Raw genomic sequence first — 10,435 nt, forward strand, 5'->3', positions numbered from 1 at the left:
CTGGACGACATCATCCAAGTGTCCGGACCGTTCGCCGGATAGTTACGTTATTCAAGGGAAAACGAAGGGTTCAGCCACATGTGAAACGTCAACCACGACCTGCAACAAAAGGTGATGCTCAAGTAGGTGTTTTAGCTGCTGTCGCGGCTAATCCGCACATCAATAGCAGACAAGCTGCGCGAGAATCTGGAATCTCAAAAACGTCGGTGTTGAGAATGCTAGATCAACATTGATTGCACCCGTACCATATTTCCATGGACCAGGAATTGCATGGCGACGACTTTGAACGTCGTGTACAGTTCGGCCACTGGGCACAAGAGATTCTTTGCACGCGTTCTATTTAGCGACGAAGCGTCATTCACCAACAGTGGTAACGTAAACCGGCATAATATGCACTATTGGGCAGTGGAAAAAACACGATGGCTGCGACAAGTGGAACATCAGCGACCTTGGCGGGTTAAGGTATGGTGCGGCATTATGGGAGGAAGGATAAGTGGCCCCCATTTTATCGATGGCAATCTAAATGGTGCAATGTATGCTGATTTCCTACGTAATGTTCTACCGATGTTACTACAAGATGTTTCACTGCATGACAGAATGGCAATGTACATCCAACATGATGGATGTCCGGCACATAGCTCGCGTGCGGTTGAAGCGGTATTGAATAGCATATTTCATGACAGGTGGATTGGTCGTCGAAGCACCATACCATGGCCCGCACGTTCACCGGATCTGACGTCCCCGGATTTCTTTCTGTGGGAAAGCTGAAGTGTATTTTTTATCGTGATCCACCAACGACGCCTGACAACATGCGTCAGCGCATAGTCAATGCATGTGCGAACATTGCGGAAGGCGAACTACTCGCTGTTGAGAGGAGTGTCGTTACACGTATTTCCAAATGAACTGGGCTTGACGGACATCATTTTGAGTATTTATTGCATTATTGTGGTATTTACAGGTAATCACGCTGTAACAGCATACGTTCTTAGAAATGATAAGTTCACAAAGGTACATGTATCACATTGGAACAACCGAAATAGAATGTTCAAACGTACCTACGTTCTGTATTTTCATTTAAACACCTGCCTGTTAACAACTGTTCGTCTAAAATTGTGAGCCATATGTTTGTGACTATTACAGCGTCATCCATTACAAAGCGAAAAAAGTGGTCCAACTAAAACATTCATATTTCTTTACGTACTATACGAATATGTGATAAAAATGGGGGTTCCTATTTATAAATAAACGCAGCTGATATCTGTTTGACCTATGGCAGCGCCATCTAGCGGGCCAACCATAGCGCCATCTGCTTTTCCCCTTCAATTTTGACAAGTTTCGTTCGTTGTAGCTTTTTCGTTTGACATTTCGTGAGATATTTGGCCCGGTCACGATCAATGGACCACCCTGTAGCTTGCCCGCGCGGGGTAGCCGCACGATCTCAGGCGCCTTGTCACGGTCCGTGCGGCTTCCCCCGTCGGAGGTTCGAGTCCTCCCTTGGGCATGGGTGTGTGTGTTGTCCATAGTGTGAGTACGTTTAAGTTAGATTAAGTAGTGTGTAGGCTTAGGGACCGATGACCTCTCCAGTTTTGTCCCATAAGACCTTACCACCATATACTTCGCGACCACCGTCGTGTTTATATCTGCATCACCACTCGGAGGTTCGAGTCCTCCCTTGGGCATGGGTGTGTGTGTTGTCCATAGTGTGAGTACGTTTAAGTTAGATTAAGTAGTGTGTAGGCTTAGGGACCGATGACCTCTCCAGTTTTGTCCCATAAGACCTTACCACCATATACTTCGCGACCACCGTCGTGTTTATATCTGCATCACCACTTGAGATACACACAGTGCCTACGATCCTTACCATCCACTGCTCATAATGTGGGAGGCAACAAGTCCCAGGTCTTTCATTTATGCTTCCCTCATAAGGCCGCATGACATCCTCACCCTCTTGTCTCATGACTTAGCTTCCAAGTAAGGGGATCCCTAGTATTTTCTCTTCCGTTTGGCGAAGACTGTGTTCATTGTATCCACGATGTTTCTCTACATATGGTGCTTATCTACAATATTGTATAAAGACAAGTAGATCTTTATCTTTGTTACCAAAAATCTCGAAAAGTTATTCACCGTTGTACTTGAGCTCTTTACATGAGGTTTCTGGTGACCATAAGCAATACTTTAATAATAACATTATAAATATATAGAGATACCATATAAAGGAAAAGAGTTTTACTACAAATCTGGAAAAGTTCTTGCCCGACTTAAATCAAATTTTTACATGATACACTAATAAACGTGAGGTCGGGCACAAGTTATATATCACTTTACGTAATATATGATGTATATACCACACTAAGGTCAAACGATGCTTGCAAATACATCGATTACTCTTGACCGCATTGCTTCAGATTCTTACTTGACACAAGGACCAAAAACGCCGCAGTTCATTAACCGCACTCTGTCCCACTTATAAACTGTGGGACATGATCAGACACGATTTTTTAAAAATTATAATGTACAGATTTTCTTTTAAAACCAAATGCGAGAAAGAAGCTGCTGTACTATAGCGCTTTGTGAAAATATGTCGTTTCGTATTCTCTGCCGTAGTGTCATTTACCTATGAGTTGGCAGGGCATTTAAAACATTAGACAAGTTGTCCCTACCTATTTATTCTTTCACCTTATATATAATTTCAAACATCACTTGTATGCACCTGATTTGCTTTTTTCCTGGTTGTCGGTTTTAACAGAAAAGAGAAATTTGTGTCTACGGCTAATTGCCTTATGACTACATTTCCTTTACAGAATCTGAATAGTCTGGGTCTTTGTCATGCCACCCGTTCGTGGATTAAAAACATGCGAAATGGTGTCAATGAAGCCCTCACAGATTCAGCACCGACAGAGGCCTATTACCTCGTATACGAATGATGTTAATCAATGAACCCATCATGTTATGCGACTTCATTTTCCTATCAGGGATTCGATGACAATAATAATAAATGAGGCTCAGGGTCAGCGAGAGAGGAGAAGAAGAGATGGACAGAGAGAGAGGGCGGAGAAGGAAATTGAAAACGAGGGGGTAGCAGAGGAGATCGACAGAGATATGGGGAGAATGAGTTAGGACTTAAATCCTGTTTCCAAAGATTTTAGCAATTGCGAAGCACTTCAGTGTTCGCTAGCCTGTTACACTATCAGCATAGGTTGTGGCTTTCCACAGCAACAGATTGTTGCTTTCGTCCTGTGTCTCGGGTAGCATTTGGCTGTGGGACAATAAACTACATTATTTAGAATAGGTAGTTCTCATCACAAATAACAGTCTGCATAATAACGTGATAGCGCATTGTCGGTATGTCGTCTTGCATTGTTCCGCATGGAATAACCACCCGTCATTTCATTAGTTTTCTGGTACACACTACAAAGCATCAGGATACCTGTTTCAGGGCCGGCCGCGGTGGTCTCGCGGTTCTAGGCGCGCAGTCCGGAACCGTGCGACTGCTGCGGTCGCAGGTCGAATCCTGCCTCGGGCATGGATGTGTGTGATGTCCTTAGGTTAGTGAGGTTTAAGTAGTTCTAAGTTCTAGGGGACTGATGACCACAGCAGTTGAGTCCCATAGTACTCAGAGCCATTTGAACCATTTGAACCTGTTTCAGGAACGAATAGTGGGTGTTCCTACAGCTCTCTGGAAAAAGGCTTCTGAAACTACCAACTGGCAAAACTCATCTCTCCAATTTCTTTCAATTACCACTCATAAATCGTTCACGGTTGAAACAGATAAGCCATGTGATCCACCGTTGAGGCTGTTGGCCTAGTAGTCAAACGCGCGCCTGTGAACCGCAGGGTAGCGCGATCGAATCGCGATCGGACCAAAGATATTTGTAGCTTCTCCTTCACCTCTCAACAATGTGAGGAGTTATCACGAGAAACACGTGCATCGGATTCCACGTTGGATAACTGGGGCAGATTGGCAACACACAAGACGCCGAAGTGCCGTCGAATTAAAAGGCTTGCACCAGGCTATTTCTCTCCGCAAAGTAATACGCCAACCTGTCCGGTCGGATTGCGCAGCGTAATGTCGTGATCGTATATTGTCTACGGTGCCATTGGAGTGCATTTAGTACCATAGGCAACCCTGTTGTCTCTCAAGAACACGTGGTACTTCAGTTGATCTCTGAGAAAACCAGGAGAAGGCAGATATTTTATCGCACGTATTTCACGAAAATGATACAGGAATCGTTGCTCATCTAGCATGTACATACCTTGGCAACGACGTTGGTGCCCAACTTATCCTGCACGTGTGCGTGTGTTGTCTACAAACCAAAAGCGCCCCGGTGCATTCTCTCTCTCTCTCTCTCTCGCTCGCGCGCGCGCGTGCGGGGTCTCTGCCTCTTTTGTGCTGGCTACTCATATTTCCGGGTCGTTTACTGCACGTCAGGTTAATTGGTCTTTCCTTTGTCCACTATGTAGTGTTTCTGAAGTGTCTGCCGCAGGCAAACGACTGCCGCAGGTTAATTTTCTCGCCGAGGTCATCTGTCAACCTTGGCTGGTGGGCGGACCGTAGCTGCAACAATAGCAGCAAATTTCATCCCACGCAGTCAGCTGCTGTTACCTGAAACATGGAATAAATTCAATTATCTACGATGAACTCGGTGCAAACGCACTAAACGTACTTCAGTTGTGGCAAATGCACTCACTCTATGATCAACATCTTATTGTTTGGCACCGCGTTATGTTAACTTCGTATCGAAATATACTAAAATAACATGATCGGAAGTTTAAGTTAAACAAGAGGCACTAAAGCGATTTGATTGCATCCGCTGTTAAGATAAATAGACAAATACTTTATCTGCCCTTTAAAATAGCGCACTGTTCGCTATGTAACGCGGTACGTGGGAGGATCTCGTACCGCATGACCATCCACTGCCAATGAGGAGCCGTGTAGGTACCAACCGGATGTCTGGGACCAGCTCTGTAGGACTCGCCGGCATAGAGAGGGGACGGTACGGCAGAAGGGAGTTATCTTGTTAACACACCCCAACGTCTAGATAGTGAAAGAAGTCATGAAGAAAATAAATACCGACACAGTAATTTTATTAATTATTTTACTTGAGTACCAGCTTCTGTGCCTCACAAGCACCATCCTCAGACCCCTGAACAAAACGACAAAATCAAGCACAGAATAAACAACAAACCTGCTAAGGAAAATCATCTGTTATTATTTAAAATAAATTAACCATACATGCATATCAGTAGAAAGTTTAAGAAACGATATCAAAAACATTAAGAGGGAACACTACAATGCATGGCATACAAAGAGTGGTCAAAGCATTGTGCTGCACCCATTAACTGTATCATTAACACCGCTTAACATACAAGGATAACATAACATTACGAAATAGAGTAAAAGTTATCACTGAAAAATACGCCGAGCCACTTCGTACAAATAATGGTAACACATACAGTGATCGCACTGTTACGAAACGTCCCAAAGACAGAGAATCTGTCCCAATATATCAATATCGTAAAATAAAAAACCTAGTTAATGAATGTATAAAGGTGATTAAGGAATAAGGCAAACTAACCCTAGCAGTGTAACCGAATTGTGAAGGAATGCGGTAACCGTTCGAGAGACTAGACAACGATAAATGAACCGTGTATTCAGCTCAAAGTAAGAGCCTAAGATCGAAAAAGTAATTTTTTTATAGTATGTAATTGTGATGCACGTTGCTATTAAATGTACTTCATATCGACCAGATAACCAAATTTTAAAAGTATGACTAAAGTATAAGACATAAAAAATAAAAAACCTGAAGTGGTGAACTAAGTAAATTCTTAGGCTCAATATGCTGGTTTAGAAGCCTAGAGGAAGTGAACCATGAAATTCAGCCAGTCCTTACAGTAGCTATCACAATATAACGTGATACGAAAATTATTGAAATGCTATGCTACTACAGCTTACAATGACTGACCAGTTCTTTTTCACAATAATAAATACATATAAGGTTAATTTATTTTAGAAAATGTAACTGATGGTGGTTATCAAATTTGTTGTCTATTGTATTCTTGCCTTTTTCGATTTATGCGGAGACTGAAGATGGTACCAGTGAGGCACCGAAATTTACAGTAAAATAAAGTAATGGATAAAATTACGGCTATCCTCTTGCAGTGATTTAACGCAGCGTAATATTAGTGGTATCACAACTGACGGGGTATATAGACCAATTTCAGTCACAGTCGGTTCCTAATAAGACAGGAACTGCTGATGTTGGTGAGTAAATGTTCATCTCAACCAGTTACTGATAGCACAAATGTGAGGTTTCTGCATGCCATGGACATTTCGTTTTGGGAATTTCGAAAATAGCTAATATATACATCGACATGTAACGCCATAGATCGTCAGTATGGCAGATAACAGAATCTGGACAGTACCTGTCGCGACGAGTCACAGTTAAGCGAAATGAGGCCCTCTAACCCACAGTGTAGAATAACTTTGTCTCTCAAAGTCAACAAAGCCGAAAATTTGGAACGCTCTTCATAACATTTACAAATCGGGACTTGTTCCTTAATAAATAAGGAGCAAATCTGCCCGCCTTACATTTGCGGCTTCTGTCGAAAGTGGACGCTTGGCAGTTTGATACGAGCTCCAGTAGCAAGCACTTGTTTCCGTGGAGCAGCGCAGTGACCCGCCCGATTGCTTAAATAGAGCTTCAGTGTCACCCGCGAATTATGCTGACGTTCCCCGGCTTATAACCATTTCACAGCTGTTCTCTGCGGTACGTCATGGATAGCAGGAGGCTACCACCCGTTTCGCATATTATGGGCGTGCGCTTTAAGCTGTAAACATTCATTGTGAGTTTTCTATTCTACTCCGCATTAGTATGGTGTATGGCTAATTGAAAAGGAAACCTTCTCTGTAACAGCACGATATGTCGTCTCAGTCGGCTGGAGTGGCCGGGCGGTACTACACTTCAGTCCGGAACCGTGCGACCGCTACGGCGCAGGTTCGAATTCTGCCTCGGGCATGGATGTGTGTGATGTCCTTAGGTTAGTTAGGTTTAAGTAGTTCTAAGTTCTAGGGGGCTGATGGCCTCAGATGTTAAGTCCCAAAGTGCTCGGAGTCATTTGAACCAATTTTTGTCGTCTCAGTGGGTGCATGTTTTTGCCCAGAGATGGCGTCATAATATTCACAGTTGCGTAAGCAGAGTTAGTCTTCGCAGCTATTTTTTCTTTTCTGGAGAGTTGTTTCTGTTGTTAGTTGCATGACGGATTCCTTCCGATCAGTACGAAGACCAGTTACCGACATTCTTCACCTGGAAGACAAGTTGGTAGGCCTGTGTTTCGCGCGGTGCACAATATTCCGGTGGCATCAGCGTTAAGAGATGGACGTGTAAACATCGAGGACATGCTAAGCCCCGGGCAGGCACACGTTATCACTACCAGTGCCACGATTTCGGTTGTTGAGGAGCCCATACGGACGAATGGCCGGATCAGCACACGTAACATTGCTGTTGAACCATCGATAATCTGAAATGTTACTTTCATTACTTCATCTGTTCTTTTTATAGTTTTCTTTATTTTGCAATGATACTCTCTCCACGAACTCAGCAATAACAGGGAAACTCTGCCAGCGATTTCACGCCTTTGAAAAAAATAAAATAAAATTAATGAAGTATCTGTTCATTCTCTATATAACAATCAAATATTTCCACTGAAAAGCCCTCAAATTGATCTCAGTCTGGGTACGTATACTGCCAGTGATCGCTCGCACTTTGAAAGCAAAGATTAAAATAAACAAATATGGCTGAACATATTAATAAAATTTTGAATAATGAAGGGACACCTATTCACAATAATGTAGTTGAGTGAAATACGTTGAATGGACCACTTTTAATTAATCTAACTTATTTCGTTCATGTAGAGTGTACAGTATAATCTGAGGTCAATGATACTCATAAAACAATAGTATGAATAGTATAATAAGAAAATGATAGCTTGTAAATACAAATTATGAAAACTTAACCATCCACGAAATGCACAAAGAGTCATAAACACGAGTGTGAAACACCATTAAACTAATTATTTACAAAGACTCCTCACAAAGAAGATCTATTTATCAAACTAGAAAATTGAGTGTAGTTATTTGAATAACACACAAATTATTATGGATAATACCCCATTTATATATGAGCAGTAACAACTAATAACAAAGACGATTGCTATCGGGTTCAAATGGCGTTCCAGTAAGTTTGAAGCACTCCGTCTTCAGGCGACAAGTGGCACATCGGGACCATCCGACCGCCATGCCATTCTCAGCTGAGGATGCGGACAGGAGAGGCGTGTGGCCAGCACACCGCTCTCCCGGTCGTTATGATGGTTTTCTTTGACCAGAGCCGCTACTATTCGGTCGAGTACCTCCTCAATTGGCATCACGAGGATGAGTGAACCCCGAAAAATGGCAACAGCGCATGGCATCCCGAATGGTAACCCATCCAAGTGCCGGCCACGCCCGACAGCGCTTAACTTCGGTGATCTGACGAGAACCGGTGTATCCACTGCGGCAAGGCCGTTGCGTCCAGTAGGTATGAGCAGCTCAAAAATTTAATTAAAAGAAATTGTTGTTTACAAAATCCATAGCTGAATTAAAACAAATGAAACAGTGGTTGGCAGCTTGTGAGTTGCTCAGCAGTAGGACAGCGCTGCTGTGAAACTGCGACGCTTACTCAAACAGTAACAGAGCAGCGTCTCGGCCATCCAAATTTGGACCTCTCGGACCCACGCGCTGCTCTCCGCCATCTCTACAACCACACTCTATCACTCCAAAACACCACGTCCTAGAGTGAAGAGTCTATCCCAGTTACTATTCAGACAACTCAGGTTTTCTCTTTCGCAGGGGACAAACTACTAAAATTCTTGAATTCCTCTTAGTTGTCTAAAGGTTGACACACCAACTGCTATATCGCCGCTCACTGAGTGCACCAAAAATAAAAGTGTGGAGCTGCTGAAGTTCCCAGAATACGAAAAGTTTTCACCTGTGGAAGCACAAGATGGCAGAGTCGCGAACTTCAGTACCCTGCAGGGAGAGCAGAGTCGTCACACGTGCGAAAACTTCCTGGACTTAACGGAACTTCCTGACCACATGGGTACGCTGTCTCCTGCCGACAAATACGGTCACAGGCATCCAAAGAATTCTACAAATTTCGTCGCCCTTGATAAGCTTAATGGAAGAGTACGTGTTCCGAAGCGAGCAGGCCTCCCATGTACGATGCTGACTCACCTGACCTGTTTCACACAAATGAAAATACAGTGTAGTACAGCCATTACATGTGTACGTTCCCCCAAAACACTTAATAAAACACAGATATTTTCAGATAGAATAAAGGTCCCTTGTGACTTGTAACTTACCAGTTACGAAGGAAGGGAATTACGTATTACATAATCTACAGGAAGCTTCAATACGGCGAATTCTGTGAACAGTGGGTTTCTTTTTTGACGAAGAATGACCTCCACCCATCCACTGGGTACCAAGTGGTGCAACAGGTAACAGTAAGCATTATTGCTACACGTGGCTGAGGCTCAAACAGGACATCAATAACAAGTAAAGTGGGATCTCCGAAAGTGACAGAACTTCACCAGAATAGCACCAGGTACATGTGGCCAAGAATACCCTCGAGCTCCTTAAAAAATTTCGCTGGAAGATGCTGGAACGTCCCTGATAACTCCCCATGTGACTCGCTTATGGTTCAAGTGGCTCTGAGCACTATGTGACTTAACGTCTGTGGTCATCAGTTCCCTAGAACTTAGAACTACTTAAACCTAACTAACCTAAGGACATCACACACATCCATACCCTGCGACAGTAGCGGTCGCGCGGTTCCAGACTGTAGCGCCTAGAACAACTTGGCCACTGAGGCCGGCTGACTCGCTTATCTTGGGCCCTTAAATTAATATTTGGAAGGCCAGAGAGTCACTGTGACAACGATGTGTCCACACCGTGGAAAACTGGATCCGTCAGCAACCTAGGAGTTTCTACACTAAAGCCATTCACTCCCATGCTATGGGTCTATGGTCGGTGAATCGGAGTCAAAAGCAATTATGTTTATTTGTACTGTTCCACATGAACTGTAAATATTATACAGTTATACAGGTTGATAAACTAACTATTGCCACCAAGAATAACTCCGGAAGTATGATATGAGCTAAAAAGTTTGTGGGGCAAAAGTTGCATGGGACAACGGTGGCCATAATATGACGTTGGAATTTTGTTGCTAGGTTGGTTCGCTTCAGCGATATGAAGGTTAACTTTTTTTAATGGGATGCTATAGTTTGTTGTATTTTCTGATAGCGGCTATTGAGACGAATCCATTGATCTGTATCAGTAAAGTCTTTGAAGGTCAGCGAAGGTCAAAAAGGTGGCATAAACGTCCATTTACAAAAGGCGTTC

At 43.3% G+C, this 10,435-nt stretch overlaps 1 pseudogene; it reads right to left on the reverse strand.

Moving 5' to 3' along the window:
• Positions 1-8,447: 8,447 nt before the first annotated feature.
• LOC126253956 (5S ribosomal RNA) lies at positions 8,448-8,565 on the reverse strand (annotated as a pseudogene).
• Positions 8,566-10,435: the final 1,870 nt, after the last annotated feature.

This window comes from Schistocerca nitens, chromosome 4 (assembly GCF_023898315.1).
Source record: "Schistocerca nitens isolate TAMUIC-IGC-003100 chromosome 4, iqSchNite1.1, whole genome shotgun sequence".
Lineage (NCBI taxonomy): Eukaryota > Metazoa > Arthropoda > Insecta > Orthoptera > Acrididae > Schistocerca > Schistocerca nitens.